Source organism: Gorilla gorilla, chromosome 15 (genome assembly GCF_029281585.2).
Source record: "Gorilla gorilla gorilla isolate KB3781 chromosome 15, NHGRI_mGorGor1-v2.1_pri, whole genome shotgun sequence".
Lineage (NCBI taxonomy): Eukaryota > Metazoa > Chordata > Mammalia > Primates > Hominidae > Gorilla > Gorilla gorilla.
The window spans coordinates 118,025,891-118,043,358 of NC_073239.2; the positions used below are offsets into that span (position 1 = coordinate 118,025,891).

General features: G+C 53.9%; 1 long non-coding RNA gene and 8 other non-coding genes across 9 annotated transcripts; all 9 read left to right on the forward strand.

The window, feature by feature from the left end:
• The first annotated feature begins 1,273 nt into the window (after nucleotides 1–1,273).
• MIR154 (microRNA mir-154) lies at nucleotides 1,274–1,357 on the forward strand. Its single transcript, NR_106218.1, has one exon. It is a non-coding gene; the product is annotated as a microRNA mir-154 (primary transcript).
• On the forward strand, nucleotides 1,280–14,461 carry LOC101153809 (uncharacterized). The gene is made up of 2 exons (XR_008671388.2): nucleotides 1,280–12,129; nucleotides 13,882–14,461. It is a non-coding gene; the product is annotated as an uncharacterized lncRNA (long non-coding RNA).
• On the forward strand, nucleotides 2,088–2,197 carry MIR496 (microRNA mir-496). The gene is given in 1 exon segment (NR_106436.2): nucleotides 2,088–2,197. It is a non-coding gene; the product is annotated as a microRNA mir-496 (primary transcript).
• On the forward strand, nucleotides 3,558–3,666 carry MIR377 (microRNA mir-377). Its single transcript, NR_106414.1, has one exon. It is a non-coding gene; the product is annotated as a microRNA mir-377 (primary transcript).
• Nucleotides 6,038–6,102, forward strand: MIR541 (microRNA mir-541). The gene has a single exon (NR_162078.1). It is a non-coding gene; the product is annotated as a microRNA mir-541 (primary transcript).
• MIR409 (microRNA mir-409) lies at nucleotides 6,826–6,937 on the forward strand. The gene has a single exon (NR_106383.3). It is a non-coding gene; the product is annotated as a microRNA mir-409 (primary transcript).
• On the forward strand, nucleotides 7,137–7,192 carry MIR369 (microRNA mir-369). The gene has a single exon (NR_162077.1). It is a non-coding gene; the product is annotated as a microRNA mir-369 (primary transcript).
• MIR410 (microRNA mir-410) lies at nucleotides 7,420–7,527 on the forward strand. Its single transcript, NR_106334.1, has one exon. It is a non-coding gene; the product is annotated as a microRNA mir-410 (primary transcript).
• On the forward strand, nucleotides 8,228–8,335 carry MIR656 (microRNA mir-656). Its single transcript, NR_106396.1, has one exon. It is a non-coding gene; the product is annotated as a microRNA mir-656 (primary transcript).
• Nucleotides 14,462–17,468: the final 3,007 nt, after the last annotated feature.

The window sequence follows — 17,468 nt, forward strand, 5'->3', positions numbered from 1 at the left end:
ATTTTATCCAACACTTCTCAATGTTTGTGGAGGAGAGGGTTCCCTATCAGTGCTTGTTGCTGGGATGGAGCCTTTGAGCTGAATGATGGGTGAACTTGGCATGACATTCTTAGCTCCCAGTTTCTTCCCTCTGAACTTTGTAAACTTGCCTCCATTGCTTTCTGGTGTTAAACCACTGCTGTGGAGAAGCCTGGGGACAGCTGCTTTCCCCTTGGATGGATGAACTTTTTTTTTTTCCTGCTTAGATTTCCTGATTCTTTCTTTAGTCTTGAATATTGGTGACTTTACCGGGTTATGACTCAGTCACTATTTTTATTCATTAGTTTTTCTGAATCATAGTATGCCTTCTTGATGAGTAGATTTAATCGTTCCTTTGTTTCAAGGATTTATTCATTTTATGAGCACTTTTCTACTCCAGGTGTTGGTTTTTTCTTTGGTGAAATAATCTGTTTTGTTCATTTCATTGTGTACTGGAGGAGAAGAAAGTCTGTCATCTGGCCCCTTGCTGCCATCTGTCTGCACGTCAGTCTGTTGTCATTTGCACTGTGCATTTGTCTATTTAAAACAATCCTACCCAGATGCCCCCTCCTCAGTGTCACCTTCCACCCTGGCAGGATGCCTTATGGCAATGCCACTTCTGAGATGGTCATGGGAGTCAGCACCACTGGCCAGGTATGTGAATTTTCTGCTAACAATGGAAGATTTTGAAAAACCGTATATGAAGTACCATTAACCCCAAGCACGCAATCTATCCTTAGGAAGACTTCCTGGAAATTATGCTCACCTTTGGGGATGAGGCCATGATTCTGAGGTCAGTGCCATACCATGGTCTAATAAAGTTTGCATTCAATGCTGTTTGTTTCTTTATGATCAATATTGTAAAGTCAGTCTCTTTGTCATGGACTCAGCTTTGGAGGGTTCCTGGACACAAGGCCTGTGTAAGGAAAGGATCATTACTGTCAGCCTCGATGCTAATGTGAGATGAGGGAATGTGCCCTGCTCTGATCCAAATGCTGAGTTTCTATGCACTTGGCCTCTCCACCATCAGGTTCCCTGGCAGTGCTCCTTAGACATGCACCCACCTTGGCAAAGGCATTGAGGTCTGGATGGCTGCAGGGTCCGGGATGGGATGGTTGAATACAGGGTGTGTGCTTTCTTCTCAACCCTCTTGCAGTCCTTCTGCTAACCCTCAATGTTCACTGTCTCCTAGGGGGACTTCCTGGAGGAGGCCAACTTTGGAGAACAGGCACTGACATTGGGTCTGCGCTAGCGTGTGGTACTTGAAGATAGGTTATCCGTGTTGCCTTCGCTTTATTTGTGACGAATCATACACGGTTGACCTATTTTTCAGTACCAAATCCCGCCTTGGAGGGCTTCCTGGAGCGGAGTCTCACTTCAGGGTGGGACCTTGGTGTCAGCTCCTCTCCAGGGTAAGGAAAGGGACCGTTGACCATAGCCGACCCAGCAGTGTGCCCTGGCCCTAACCCTGTGTGTGCCCCGTCCTTGGGGAGGTTTCTAGAGATGGTGCCAGCTTTGGGGAAGAAGTGGAGCTTTTCCTGTCAGAGCTACTCTGTGGTACTGGTGGAGAGGTCTTCCATGATGCATTCAATTTATTTTTTGACCAATCCTACATAGTGGACTCTTTTGAAAGCATTAAATCTAGCCTTAAAGCACCCCCGGGTGGTGCCGAGTTTAGGAACTAGAACTGGTGTCTGAATGCCTGAACGCACAGCGAAGCTGACAGTGTGCACACTCTTCTTGGTGGGTCGTGCACCTGCAGGCGTCCTGCTTGCTCACCATGGCGGTTTCCTCGAAAGAGGCGGCAGTTCCCTCATCGGCTCACTGCATGTTTGACAAGACACCGTCTTGCTGTCTTCCCTGCTGCCCTCTCTTCACGTATCACAGATGGTGCTCTGCAGACCTCTCTGCTGTGGCACTTCCCTCCCTGAATGGCTTCCTGCAAGAGGTGCTAATTGCAAGTAAGGGATGGAGGGCGGCCCGGACCGCAGAGCTTACTTCGTGGGTGGTGTGTTGCCACCTTCCTGACTCTCAGTATCCCGTCCGTCCTCAGGCCTGCTGCTGGGACGCGCTGGAAGCGAGCACCCAAGTCAGGTACTCGAATGGAGGTTGTCCATGGTGTGTTCATTTTATTTATGATGAGTATTACATGGCCAATCTCCTTTCGGTACTCAATTCTTCTTGGGAAACGTCATGAGGGGAAAGCCCAGCCGGCACCTGCGCAGGGTAAGGAAGTGGATCACCTCCGCATGACAGGTGCTCTCTGTGTGACTTACATCACTTGGCCCATGTCCCGGCCATCATTAGGAGGAATTCCCCGAAATGATGCTGATGTTTTAGTTGACCTGGTGGTCTTCTAGTCGCATCCTTGAAGACTCGTTAGTGAATAAACCACACTTAGTCAACCTCTTTAGGTGTGAAATCATCTTGGCTGTGTGGCACACTTTAGGGAAAGGAACTCCCGGCTGAATGGAAGACATCCACATTACCCCCTCAAATACCTTATCTTCTGGGTGACCTCTGGGAAGCAAGGGGTGAAGGGGGTTTCCTCGGCAGTGAGAATTAATGTTGTTTAAAGACACGTTTCCATGGCACGACTCAGTTATTCCGACTGCAAGACGAGAATTGTTAATAGCATTTATTACTACCTTATGTTGCCAGCTGTGTGCCCTTGGAAAATCCCTTCACCTATCAGCTCTCTGGGCCTCAGTCTCTTCCTCTGTAAAGCAGGGTTAACGGGGGAGTGGAAACGTGCTCTTTGTGAAGTGTCTAGACAGCGTCTGGCACATGGCTGTAGGATAAGCATTGTTTCTGAGGATGGTCATTATATGAATGTTGTGTCATCTGCACTCATTGTCCTCTCGCCACTAGAATGGAAGCTCCCTGAGGGCAGAGTCCTTGTCTGTTTTGCCTGGCTCTGTGTCGCCAGATGTGCACAGTAGGTGTGATGCTGAATGAATGAATAGGCAGCGTGACCTGTTTTCTTGGTTGAACTCTCTTTGAGGCCTCCTGGAAGGGAGTGCATGGAGTACAGTCACCGGAGCCTGTGCTGTCCCTGTGACGCAGCCCCACCCACCCTCTGAGGATGCTGCGCTGGACGAGGAGTCGCCAGCCTTCAGGTCGGGTCCTCCCTCAAACCCCTGTAGGCTGGACTGACCACGGTCACATGGTTCATTGGCAGCCCCCTTCTCTGTGTGAAATCCTGCTTCAGGGACTTCCAGAGGAGATACCGGCTCTGGAGCTGGACCTTGGTGTTCCAGCCCCTCTAGGGTAGGTGACCAGGGGCTGACTCTAGCTCGGGCTGACCTGCGATGTGTGTGTGCATAGCCTCGCCCACACTGCCTGCTCCAGGGCTACAGAAGCTGGTCCATGACCAACCGTGTTCTGACCACTGCCTGGGGGGCTCCTCGGAGGTAGAGGGAGAGAGAGAGAGAGCAAGAGGGGAGAGAGCGAGCCAGCAAGCCAGCGAGCCCGCAGCTGGAGTCAGCAGGGAGGTCCCGCAGGCAATGCCGCCTTTGGTGAAGAGGCATCTCGGTGTGTTCTTGCCCGTGCTGATGTTTGACCCTTGAGCAGAGGTTGCCCTTGGTGAATTCGCTTTATTTATGTTGAATCACACAAAGGCAACTTTTGTTTGAGTATCAAATCCTGCTTGGGATGGCTTCCGGGACCCAGTGGCAAGCTCAGGGGCATCTACACCCCTCCCGTGAGCAAGAATGGACGGGGTAGACGTGGGTGGTCTGCCCTCTGCGGTCCTCTGCGGTGGATGAGAACAGATGTCGCTCAGAGAACACAAGCTTCATTCATGATGGGGGCGGGGCTCGCGGCCCGGGGAGGATGGCGTTGGTGTCGCGTCGGCTTTAGCTCTTACCCCGGACCATCTCTCTTTACATCACCATTTTGGCTGTGTTGATCCCAAAGACATTTTGACTCCACAATTTTTTTTCGGAAGGTATTTGACCTCGCGGATAAACAAAGAGCTCACACTTGACAATGTCTGTGACGAGTCTGCAGCCCCAGACCCCCGTCTCGCTCACAAGCACTGTGCTTCTTTCTGCACCTTTCCTTGTCTCTATCTTTCTCTTTCTATCCCCCAACCAAACATTGTTCCCAATTTTCTCCTGGGTTATGAAACAAATAGAGGCTATCAGTATCTCATCCCATTTGTATTAAATAATAGCGATAAAAATAATCAACACAAAATAAAACTAAAAACAGCTGAAACGGCACAGCGCTAAATGTGTTCAGTTGACTACAAATTGGCAGAAGAATCCAATTTTCTTGACAACATTTCAGCTGTGACATTTGACCTGGGGAAATAGAAAGCTGCCGACGTGGCAGCCATGGAAGGAAATTCACGGTGGCGGCGGTGATAAACAGTGATATTTGATGTAGACAAAAACACACTGAGGAATCAAATCTTCATGCAGATTTTTAAATGGAAAAGAATTGATCCTAATGAAAATGATTTGGGGAAAATAACAAGGGAAATAAAAGAAATGAAAACAGCTCAACAGCGCAGTCAGGAAAGCTAAACAGGGAACTGGATTAGTATAATGGCATTGGCTCTGAAAAACACGTTTTATGAAAATCAATGTTGGTACAATTCTTGTGAAGATGGTTACATTTGTGCATCTTTACAGTGGAGTTGGTGGGGTCAGTAGGAACCTAGGGTCAAAAAATGGGATACAGTCTCCCCCTTTATGCAGTTGATCTTTTCTTGCTGCCCCAAACCTTCCCGAGAGCTTCCCGGAAAGGCGTGCTGACTTCAGGCGTGACACACTGGTAAGGCGTCCTCCCGGGGACCTGGGTGCATGTTATCCCCAGAGCATTCACTACGTAAGTGACAGGCATCACCTGGTCTCCCTCCATCCCCACGGAGGGTTCTGGGTGAGATGCTGACTCCGGAGGGAAGCAGAAGTTCTACGGTCGGTGGGGTCTGGTCTTTCAGGACAGTTGCTTCTGTGAACTCAGAAAATCTGAGACAGCTCTTAGTTAATTTAGAAAGTTTATTTTGCCAAGGTTGAGGATACACCCGTAACACAGCTTCAGGAAGTTCTGCGGTCAAGGCACAGCTTGGCTTTATACATTTTAGGGAGACATGAGACATCATTCAGTACATGTAAGAAGTACATTGGTTTTGTGTGCAAAGGTGGGACAACTTGAAGCGAAGGCAGGAAGGAGGGAGCTTCCAGGTCACAGACAGGTGATACACAAATGATTACATTCTTTCGCGTTTCTCATGAGCCTTTCCAAAGGAGGCAAATCGGATACGCATCTATCTCAGTGAGCAGAGGGATGACTTTGAATGGAATGAGAGGCAGGTTTATCCTGAGCAGCTTCCAGCTTGAGTTTTCCTTAGTGATTTTAGGGGCCCAAGATAACTTTCCTTTCACACTTCCAAGGCTGTTGCTGAACACACAGGAATCCAGGAACATTCTGGGGTTCAGTCCTTCCTCAGACTCTGCTGTTGATACCTTACATGGTTCCATGCTGGCCCCAAGGACATGCCCTTCGTTGGTGCCGAATGTCATTTGGTCATGGAGGCTGAAAGTCATTCTGGAGTTGATGTTTCCAAGGTCAAAAACCTTGCTGGGGCTGTGGAAAGCACTCGTTGTTTGCTGGCCTGCTTTGTTGGTGACCAGCATTGCACATGGCTTTCTTTTCAGATCAAACCCTACCTGGAGAATTTCCAGAAGTAACAGCACCCTCAGGAGGCGGCCTGCAGCCAGAGCCCTCTCCAGGGCAGGTGCCTGAGGGCCACCCATGGGACAGGCCCGATTGTACCCATGGTGCATGTCATCTGTTCCACTCCTGCTGACTCCGGTGCGTTCCGGGACCACCTTGGGAGGTGATGCCTGCCCCGGGAAGGAGGCTCTGATGCAGGTCAGTGCCCATGGCTCCTGAAGGGAAGTTGTCTGTGACATCTTTTCTTTCTTTACAGCAGGCCTCGCATGGCTGGCCTCTTGCTCCACTTGTAGCAAGGCGCAGAGGGCTCTCTGAGCTCATGCCAACGTCAGGGAAAGGATTCTGCTGTCGGTCCCACTCCAAAGTTCACAGAATGGGTGGTGGCACAGAATCCGGACTCTGCTTGTGGCATCCGTCGTCTGGCCCAATGCTTGCTGGCTGCCCGCTCCAGGAGGCACCTTCTGGGTGTTCTCTGAGTCTGGGGAAGGTTGGGTTCTGAGGTCAGGGCTGCCCTGACCCTTGTGAAGAGAAGACATCTGTGACTCACCTGCTTTCTTCTGCTGCATTTATCCCCCCAGTCCCTTATTTTGAATGTCTCACTTGCTTTATGAGGCTAATCAGATGGTCAGCCAGCTGTTGATAACTGTGAAGTTACCCTTTGAGGATCCTGGGGTGATGCCTCTGTGGGCTGGAGATGGTGCTGGTGAGACCGCAGGTCTGGGGTCAGCGTTGTGCCCCGTTGAGCTCCTGCCAAAGGCATCCTCTGCTGGGAGGGAGGCTCTGTGCTTGTGCAGGGGTCCCTACAGGGTCACCCCCTCTCAGGGTCTGGGAATGAAAAGCGGGTGCGAGCAGGGTTTCATTTTCATCTTTAGCAAGGTGCCCAAGGAAGGTTGCCGTCTTTTCAGCATAAGATCCTACCTGGGTCTTGCACTCAACTTCTGGGAAGAGTCTCTAGATTCATTCTGGAAGGGGTTGGAATCGTTGGACTTGGTGATTGGGAACGTCCTTGGAGAGTGTGAGGCTCTGGGCTCTGAATGCCCAGACCTTGTGCTGCCCTTGGGGGAAGGTCTTCTGCAAGCACAGCCGCCTGCAAGCATCCACCTTAGTCCGAGCATCTGAGCCTCTCCATGGTACTCGGGGAGAGGTTACCCGAGCAACTTTGCATCTGGACGACGAATGTTGCTCGGTGAACCCCTTTTCGGTATCAAATTCCACCAGGGAGGCCGTCTTGGAGGCTGGGGCACCTCGGGGAAGGACGCCGGCATCAGCACCATTCTGGGTACGGGGATGGATGGTCGACCAGTTGGAAAGTAATTGTTTCTAATGTACTTCACCTGGTCCACTAGCCGTCCGTATCCGCTGCAGCCTGTGGGGCCTGCGGGCCGGGGAGCTGATCGCGCTTCAGCTCAGCGCCTTTCCTGGTACTTGAAGGGAGATCGACCGTGTTATATTCGCTTTATTGACTTCGAATAATACATGGTTGATCTTTTCTCAGTATCAAATCTCACCTTGGAGGACCCGTTGGAGATGAAGCCCTTTTGAGGGTGGGAGCAGGACGGGTGCTTTGGAGTCGCTGCCTCAGTGGGGCCTGGTCACTGAGGGTGGGCCGGGCAGGGGTCTCTTTCCTGTCTCTGTGTCTTCTCACCTTTGGTCCCATCCGTCCTCAGGACTGCTTCCCGGGGGCAACGCTGGCACCACGGGATGCAGCAGCCACGTTCTTGAGCCGATGGCACTCTGGGTACCTGAGAAGAGGTTGTCTGTGATGAGTTCGCTTTTATTAATGACGAATATAACACAGATGGCCTGTTTTCAGTACCGCTACCGCCCGGTGGTGTGCGGGTGCCATGCCTGAGGCGGGACTTTCCAGGGTACGTGAATGCATGGGTTGGTGTGACATTTGTCATCCTTTCCCCTGACCCCCGCCATCGAATCATTTTGGGAGAGCTTTCGGGGGGCCATGTGGACTTTGGGGAAGATGCTACGGTTGTGCACTGTGGTGGGGGGCAGTCATGAAGCTGATGAACAATGGTGACGGGGCTCAGTCTGTTTTTCATGGCCAGTGTCATCGAGGTAGAGGACACGGGGGAGCTAGTCCCGCTGGAAGGCATCCTGCTGGAAGGCCACCCGCCCCTCGCCAGGATGTTGGGGGCGGCTGCATGCATTCCCTGTGCCCGGGCTGCCTTCTGCTCATCCCAGTGCTGTGAGACCCTGGGTTGGAGCTGGTGCCTTGGGTGGCCGTGTGCGTGTGCTGCTCCTTGTGGTGCCTGAGGAGAGGTGGCCTGTGTTGCATTCGCAGAAATCATGACACACAAGACACGAGTGGCCTCTCTTCAGTATCAGATCCCACCTGCATGATTCCTGCACCTGCTGATGTCGGGAAGGTCCGGTTGCACGCCCTGTGGGCCCCCAGAGGCATGGCTGGTGGCCGAGCAGGCGCTTGACTTCCACCTGCAGCCCTGTGCTGGCCTCCATCCTGGAGGCGGGTGGCGGGTGGCAGGGCCCGTCCCTGAGGAAGAAGCCTCCTCCCTGGAGTCAGTGCTGCTCAATGGTACCTGAAATAGGTTGCCTGTGAGGTGTTCACTTTCTATATGATGAATATTATACAGTCAACCTCTTTCCGATATCGAATCCCACCTTGGATGCCTTCCTCTTTGCTGTCAACTCCAGGCAGCAGCTGGCTCTGCACTGGTTGACCCTCTGGACTTTGTGTAGGACCTGTGTCACTTGGCCTGTTAATTTTCCAGCTCCACTCTGTTCTGGGGGCCTTTGGAAGTGTGACGGAATGGCATCCCCAATTCCAGTGTCAGCGGGAGCACCCGCCATGCCCTTGCTTCCGGTTGGCACATCCCCCAGGCTGGGCTGGCTCTCAGCTACCTGATGCTTATGTCATATTTGCACCCCTGGCCTGCCCAGACTACAGGAAGATGACCAGAGGCCTGTTTGCAGCTGACCTGGAGACTTAGTGACTCCAGAACATGCTGCCCATGCCCAGGGTCCAGGGCTGAAGGCAAGGAGCACCTCAGGAGTGACCCCAAAGAATGAGCTAAGGCTGTCCTTTATCACTCATTGTTGATCAGTGAGCTCCTGGGCTCGGGAGATCTTCCTGAGCTGGGCTCCCGTCATCCCCTGGTTGAGACGTCACTGCCTTGGAAGTCACAGCCTGTGCCTGCCCTCCCCCTTGTCCTTCTCCTCGGGACCGCTCCTCTCCATGCCTAGCATGGGAGTGGGGATCCCTGGCACCATCCCTCTGGGCTGCCTGCTCCCACTCTCCCTCAGCACCCCTCTTCCCCAGCCCCTGGGCCACAGCCCTGCTGGAGAGGCCGCCCCACAGGCTAGGTCCCTCCAGCCTGTGGCACTTGGGTCTCCCGCCAGTGCCCCCTCCCTCTGCCAGGGAGAGCATTTCCAAGTGCAGAGTCCAACTGTTTAACTCCACTGCCCAAGGCACCTCTGCAGGCCCCTTCCCTCGGGCTTGGTGCCAAAATGATCCGAGGACTCCCCAGGCCCTCAGAGTGGCAGCCCCCCTCTTCTTTTGGAGCCACAGCCTATCCCCCACGTGTTTTCATCCTTCATTCTGGCCTTGCACGCGCCCCTCCTTCCGGAGCTGGGTCCTGGGCTGCCCTGCTCTGCCCTCGGCTGCCTCCTGTCCAGGCTCTGGCCCTTCCTTCCTTAAAGGCCCACATCCTTTGCATTTTCCTTTCCCAGGGGTTCACAATTCCCAAGGGGATGGAATGTCTCTTGTTCGGCAAGGTCATCCCTGATAACCCTATAAAAGCAGCTCCCCTTGCCTCTTCCCCATCACATTCTACCAGTTGCCCCGTTACTGTTTTCTTCCTAGCTTACAGTTCTCTGAAACTGCCTAATGTTAATATCTACCTTCTTTGTGCCCTAGACTGTGAGATTTCTCATTGGCAGAAATTTCTCTCTCTCTCTCTCTCCTCTCTCTCATCCCCTGCTGTGTTCAGTAGCAGAACAGTGAGTGTTTGTTGATTGACTAATGGAGTCCCCAAAGGCAGGGACCGGATCAGATGAATTCCCAGGCAGGTGCTGGGCACAAAGTAGGCAGTCAATAAGATGTGGTGATGGAGTACATGAATATGTTAATCGATCTTTAGAAATTCTTCCCATTTGTTCAAAGCTGTTTGGTTTTCCAGCTTTTTCTGCCCTTCCAGGATGAGGCTGAGATTTGCTGCAGGAGGCACGAGTCAGCTGGGTCTGGGTTCTCTCTTCCACTTTTCAGGGGGTGGGGGCACCAAAGCCCCAGAGGAAGTGACAGGCCCTGTGTTCCCCTGCAGATGCCGACTGATCGCGCCCCCGCCCCTCCAGCAAACACCCCAGCGCTGAGAGCCAGATGCTCTGGGGAACTCCATCTGCAACGGGCTGGAGCGTGGTGTTAGGGCTCATATTTTATGCATGGGGCTGACTAAATGGGAACATTTGGAGATGAAAATTGCTGTTAATGCATCTACACATCTTTGGAATATATTAAATGTGCGTGTGAGGGGAAGAGTGACATTAGCCTTATTTAATAGCTTCAAGATAACCATCCCCGCACACCACGGTGTTAACAGGCACGGCCCCCCCCCCGAGTCTCCCAGGCCACCACTCGGGAAGACTGCTGGGTGCATCACGCGCCACTTGAGAATTAGGGGTGAGTCCAGCGTCAGCCCGGCATGCAGCAGCGTGCATGTTCCCCGCCGATTTCTAACCCAAACACAGTGACCCTGTGCCACTCGATGCAGAATTTCATTAAAAGCAAAAATGATTGATTTATCTATTGTTTGCGGAGAAGAAAAAATAAACAAAGGGCCTTTCTCATCAGATAAGCCAAATGAGAACGTGTGCCCCCCAGGTGGCCGGGATGAAAGTCTCCATGGACCCTTCAACCAGAGGCTCCGTGGCTTGTCCCGTCTCCAGGGCGGTGTGTAAACCCTGCCGCCGGTCCAAGTCCACGAGGTGTGCTCCCTTCTCCAGTGCAAGGGCCCGGTTTATCCCCACTATGTCTCCTGGACGTGGTTGGGAAATTGAACAACCTGGACCTCCGTTCCCATTTCCTTGTTGTTTTCAGCGGGAGATAAGAGGAGAAGTAATAGCTGTCCTGTTGGGGCGCTTGCCTTGGTCCTGGGCCCCATCAGCTGCTGTGAGGAGACAGTTTCTTTTCCACAGTTGAGGAAATGGAGCACAGAGAGGTTGAGTGACTCAACCAAGGTCACCCAGCTGGAGGTGGGGCAGGGTCTGGCTCCAGGCCGTGTGCTCTTACTCACCCTGCTTGCAAGGGCTTTAGGAATAGCCCCTGTGTCCTGGAAGACAGATCGCTCACCGAGTGGGCCTCTTTTCTTGGTATTATATGATGAGGTAGGCTCACTTTCCCCCAGACTTAGCTTGCCAGAATATTCATGGTTTTTTCTCTGTACTCACCTGTCGTCTCTCCAACATGGTGCCATCACCCATGAAGTGGGATGCTTTGGTGCGTGTCTGGCCTGGGGAGAGGGCTGCTTGCTTTGTCAGAAGACTCAAAGCATGATGGGCATCCAAATACCAAAGACCTATGTTGACCTGTGTTTTTCACGCCGCTTGATGGCCGTTGAGGGCTATATTCACTGCCTCGGTTGCATGGAGTGAACAAGACCTAGTGAAGATGGCGGGTGCGCTGAGACCATCTGGTTGATCTCTCCTGGGTGGGACCAGGTGCTCCCCTCACCACCCCCACCCTTGTCTGTGTACCACCACTCTGCACAGACACATTGGCTGGTGCAGTCCTGGAGACCTACGGAGCTCACGGTCGTCAGGGGTCCTCAAGGATTCAGAGAACCCCCAAATGTCAGGGCTGCTCCCTTCTTGTCCTGCCTCTCTGCTCACACCCTTGGACAGGTAAGAAAACTGAGGTCCACAGAGGGGAGGGTGCCTTGCTGTGGCTTTTGTTCTGAGCACTGTCTCCCCAACTTTGGGGTTGAGACTCTGGGGTCAAGACCCACCTCTGATGAACGAGCGGCTTCCTTCTTTGTAAAAATTGAGGCGACCCAGACCAAGGAGGGCTGCAAAATCACCAAGCCAGGACCTCAATACCCAAGGGGCTGGGGTTTTGGCCACCCTGTGGCAGAGCTTTTAGAAGCCAGGGCCCTTGGCTCGGCAGTGCTGGCTCATAGTAGGTGCTTAGTTCATGCCTGTCTCCTTGGATGAAATCTGACCATAGACACCAGTGCAAAGCAGGTGTTCAACACAGGAGGGTGTACTGAACCCGATCTCTATCACCAGGAGGAAGCACACAGGAGGCGCTCAGAGAACGTTTGTGGAATGAATAAATAAAAGCATATTTTGAGGGAATAAAGAAGCAGAAAAACAAAGAAGAATCTGGGGAAGATGGGCATAAATCTCCACCAAGTGCTGCCAAGGCTTCCCAGGCGAGGCTGCTGAAAAGACCCTGTGGAGGTAGAGGGACAATTTGTCATGGATGGGAATGGGCTTGAGGGCCGGGAAGCAGGGCATGATGGGGCCTCACTCATCATTTTCCCATTATCCCAGCGGTGTGCAGGGGAGCAGGTACAGCACCTGCCTGTGCAGCTGCACTGCCTGCCCGAAGGCCCTAGGCCCTGGGCCAAGTGAGTGACCAGCGGGGGACTGGGAATGGAAAGGACCTCGAGGAAGGACAAGCTGAGCTCTGGGAGGCCACCTCCTCCAGGAAGCCTTCCCTGATTCATCCTTCACAGGCACAGAGTCTCAATTTGCAGTCAGATATCCATTGCTCTGATTCTTAGATCAGCAAGTATCTCCCTACCCAGACTGCAGGCTCTGCTGGGGCCGCGGCTGTTTCTGACTTGTGCACAATGGCATCCTTGTACCTAGCACAGGACTGAGTCCAGAGAAGGTGCTCAGTGATGCTTGTTGGCCTTGTCTCCCCTCTGTGGGCAGCACTGGACAGGGCACCCGGCGGGTCCTGAGGGTGTGGACATCCCACGGCAGAGCCTGTGGTTGACTCCGACCATAAACCAAGGCCTGGGGCGGGGGTGGCCACATCAGGCCACTTCTGCCAGGAGAGATGTGGCTGTGAGCTGGGGGTCTGGCCTGTCCCCGGAGGCATTCCTTGGGTTTGCATCCATCAGAAGATCCACTGGTTGCCTCTATTTGGGCCTGGAGCAGGGATGGGATTTTTCCAAGGTACATGGGGTCTAGGGGAGACCCAGGCCCATTATTAGGGTCGGTCTTGAGAAGGCAGAGATCAGGCCACCACTTTATTTGGTGTAGCTCTTCGCTCCATTGGTGTGCGTTGAGTGAATGAATGCATCAGGGACTCCTGATTCCTGCCCAGAGCCCCCTCCGCACCCCACACAGCCTTGCTCCAAGGAGAAGGGGTCAGAGCCAACTGGACAGTGCTACAGCGTGGGGAGCCTCGACCAGGCTTGGCCCTCGACGATGGGATAGGCAGACAGCCCCCTGTGCAAGGGAGCTAGCTTGCAGGGTCCCGAGAGGCCAAAGGCCCTGGTCTTTCCTGGGGCAAGAGGCTGCTGAGAAGGTGCACAGAGCCTGGGTGCAGGAAACCATCCAGAATGCTGCTTCCCGCCATCTGTGAGATCTTCGTTTTCTCTAACACTCAAAAATAGATGTTTCTGTTATGCTCTCTCGTTGGCAGGGGAGCGGCGGGGCCTGCCAAGGCCTGGGGGAGCCCGCCAGCCTGCTGAGTTTTACTGTACAAACAGTTGGGGAGGGGGGGCTGTCTCTGTTAACTTGAAATTCCCTGATCAGTAAACATGCCAATTTAAAGTGTAATTAACTCAGGCCGGAAAAAATTCAGATTTGGACTGCTTTTCACAGTTGAGGTTGTTTTTCTTTTATTTATTTATCTCTTTCCGGGTGTGGTGGTATCTGTGGCTGGTTTTAGCCAGGAAAAATAGAAGGGGGACCGGGTGGGGAGGGGGCTGGTTGGGAGAGGAAAGGCTGGAAGGAAAGGAAGAGAAACGGGCGGGTGGCCTGACACCCAGCAGCCAGGTGTCTATAGGTTTTCTGTCCTGGGAGGGGGCTGTCAGGGTGATGCCCGCCTGCAGAGAGGGGGTCATTCTGTGAGGTTAGGCTGCAGACCCCTGTGCCAGCGGGCCTGGTGATTCGGAAATGGTGGGGCACTGTGGAGAGACCCCAGGAAAACACCCAGTGCTGCTTTTGACATTCTCTCTCCATCTCCCCTTTCAGCGGCTGCTCTGCCTGGGATAAACACATTTCAAGAGTCTCAGTCCCCGCTTTGCCACCATCTCCTCCTCTGATCTCCTTTCCTGCTTCAAAAGACTCCAGAATCTTCTCGGTTCTCAGAGAAGGCTGAATCCACCTATGACCTGGTGGGTGAATCCTGTGCCGAAACTGTTTACCTTCTGGTCCCCGGAGCCATGGGTCACGACCTGGGCCTCATGTGGGCCCGCTCCTCAGCAGACCCCAATCTGCGGCTTCTCCCACCTCACTGGGGAAGAAGGAGAGCCCTGGGGATGTGGAGAAGCCCCCCCCCCGCTCCGCCACATCCCCCACATCTTACAGAATCTCGATTGAATCCGCGGGGGCACATCCCTCAGCAGGACAGCAACAGTCTTTGCGGCGGCATGGGGAGGGCTGTGCTGGGGATGAGCGCCCAGTGGCCGTGGACTAAGTGAAGGAAATGACCGTGCTCTTCTCCCAGCTGGATGGCGAGGCCGGGCAGGAACCGCGGAATTCCTGCTCTTCGTTTTCAAACACTTTGCTGTCAAGCTATTTGAATAATAAATACACATTATAAAAATGTAAATATGTTTGTGTGTCTGTATGTTCGGAGACGATGCTTGTTAAGCGGGAGTTTTAACAACGGAGGCCATCTGCCTTCAGCAGGGATTCGCACAGAATGTCACTGGCCTTCGCCCAACAAGCACTTTGCAGGGAGCAACCTCCTGAAGTCGGGGCTCACTCCTGGGTCCCCCTCCACTGCATGCGAGCCCCCCGTTCCAAGGCAGGAGCCAGGGTCACGAAAATGCGCGCTTCTCCATCAATCCGAGGTCTCAAACGGCTCCCCCAGCCCCACTGCCTGCCTGTTCCAGGCCTGGGGCTGGCAGCCTGGGCCCCACGAGGGGGCAGAGGCCAGAGCCCGGCGGCAGAGCCCGTGCCCACGCCTCGCTGCTGCCAGCCTCCGCTTGGTCACGACACAGCCAGGCTGACTCAGACACAGCCCCGAGCGGGAGCCTCATAAATGACATCATTACCTATGAAACCTGCCGTGTAGTGCACTAGCAGGGAAGGACGCACTCTGGCCGCCCAGTGACTCACACTGTTTTCCCCAGAGCCTTCCTGCTCCACCGCCTGGGTCTGAGCTGGCTGGGCAGGGGGAGGGGGCACTCAGCTTGGCCTCACTCCCCCGCTCTGCTGCAAATGCAAAAGCAATCGGCCAGGCAGCCACCATCCTGCTGAGGGCTGTGTGTGGGGGTGGCGGGGAGGAGGGGGGCACCATCTCTCCGGCCTCCCTCTGCAGCCCCAGTGGCGCTCCAGAGGGACTGTCAGTTGCCTATGACAGGGGAGGAAACTGAGGCCTAAAGAGGCCCAATGCCTGGCCTCATAGATCCCACAGGGGAGGGTGGCTTCGGCTCATGCTGGGAACCCCCAAGGAGACCCTTGGGCGAGCCCAGCCGCTGGGCAGAGCTGCAAAACCTCCGGCTGTTCCTGCTGGGCCTGAGACTCCAGCTTCTCCTGAGCTCCTTTGGTGCAGCCAACTCCTCCTGCTGAAAAACACTTCTACTCTTGAAAGTGGTGGCCTTGCCAACCCAAGATGTCCCCACCAGGTGGGGGGCACTGTAGGGGAATGCTAGTTTTTTTTTCTTCAATTAAAAAAAGTAAAACAAATAAAATGGGACCTGTTGGGTATGGCCTTCAGAGTCGGAGGACTTGGGTTAAGATCCAGCCTTTGTCATTTACTGGTACTGTGGTTTTCTTGTATCTGGCCTCCACCTCCTAGGCAGGATGAGAGTAAAATGCCTGTTAGGTTCACGTTAAACTGGGGCTCCCCCTCAATGATCCATGGTTGGGGAGGACCCCCACCAATCCTGAGGTCGCCGTGCACCTGCAGCCCAGACCTCACCCTGGCCCGGGGACCTGCCCTGATGGTCCAGCCCCCCACACACTGCTGGCTCTGGGGCTGTGCCCTCCTGATACGCCCCCAGCACCTGATGGCATCCGCCAAACAGAACAAGAACCGCAAACAGCAACAGCCCGTTTTTGCTCTTAGGAAGCTCAGAGCAGCATCTATCCCCAAATCGTTCACACTGTGGTCCCCGGAGCTACAGGTCACAAGCTGGTCCTCACCCAGACCTGCTCCTCAGCAGCCTCCATCCCTGACCCTGGTTTCCTGGGGACTCTGCTCTGCTGACTTCTGAGCTGTGGGAGCTGTAAGGGAGAGGGGTGGGCCACAGACTTGATGGGAGAATACAGAGCTAGAAATTCAAGTCAGGGCCACATTGTGTTCAAAGCTGGGAACATGACCTGAGCTCGGCACAGAGCCGGGCGCCTGGGAGGAGCGGAGAGAGAGAATTGGAGGGCACTGGGATCGGTAATCCTCAATGCATCTTAGGCAAATGAGCTCGGGGTCACAGGGCAGGATACATGGGACCAAGGAACACTGGCCAGCCATCAGTGCTGTGACCCAGGCGGGCTTGAGGTACAGTGGGGGGGTCCCAGGACTGGCAGGCCCCACAGAGTAGCCTTCCCTGAGTTTGTCTGAGCCAAAAATCCCAGCAAAGGGCTTTGTGGCCCATTGCCACTTTCACCCTGGTAGCTCCACCCCGTCTCCCCCTTTGCCACGAATTCACAGCTCTCCTGGAGTCCACAACCCATGCCACGACTTTCAATGGGTTAAGGAATGTGCACATCTCTAAATGACCACACATGCCCCGTCATGTACACGCGCACACACACTGACATGCATTTGAGGAATGGGGGCATTCTCTGTGCCTGAGCAGAGGTCAGGGACCCTGGATGGGTAGGAAAGAGTCGAGGGAGTTGGGCAGCAGAAGCACGTGCTGGTAGGGATGGCAAGGAGCCCTGGACGTTGGTGGTGGGTGGGTGCTGTATCAGGACCTGGGCTAGAAGAAAGGCTTGGGATCAGAGTGGACCCAGTTCTCTTTGAAGCATAGCTTTCTTCTGGTTCTTTCTAAGACCAAAGCAACTGACACCTGTGCAGCTGTCCCTGGATCACTTTGTCTGATGTCACACAGCCACAGGACTCTCTCTCTGTCCCGGTCACTACTGAAGCTGACCCTGCCCTCTCCCCCCGCTGATGAGGCCTCTCTTCTCACAGATGGGTGATTTCTCACTCGCATCCAGTTCCCCTCCTGGCCACGCTCATTTTCTTATTGAGGCGCAGGGGGTACCACCCCTGGTTTGGGGACTGTTCGGCTGGCCACACCCCCTCTTTGGTGGGTAGCAGAGAAAGTGACACTTCTGACTAAAAAGACTGGGGTCACACTGCCCAAGAATTGAGTGGAGTTTCTTGCACAGAAAGAGAGTTTGTTTTCCAAAAGACAAAGAAGTTTCTAAGCCTCAGGAAGGGATGCCGAAAAGTCAGTGGACTGAAGCTGGCCAGGTTTCACCCCCAACGTGGGCACTAACCCTGAGGATGGGTGTGGGGGCAAAGGTGGCATCAATGCTGCCAGAGCCTCATGCTCCAACACACGGGAGCCACTAGCCCAGCTCGCCCATGCCTGTGACCTTGGGGCTGTCACTTGAACCCTCTGGGCTTCCGGGTCCTCATAATAGGATCTGGGTTCTTGAGA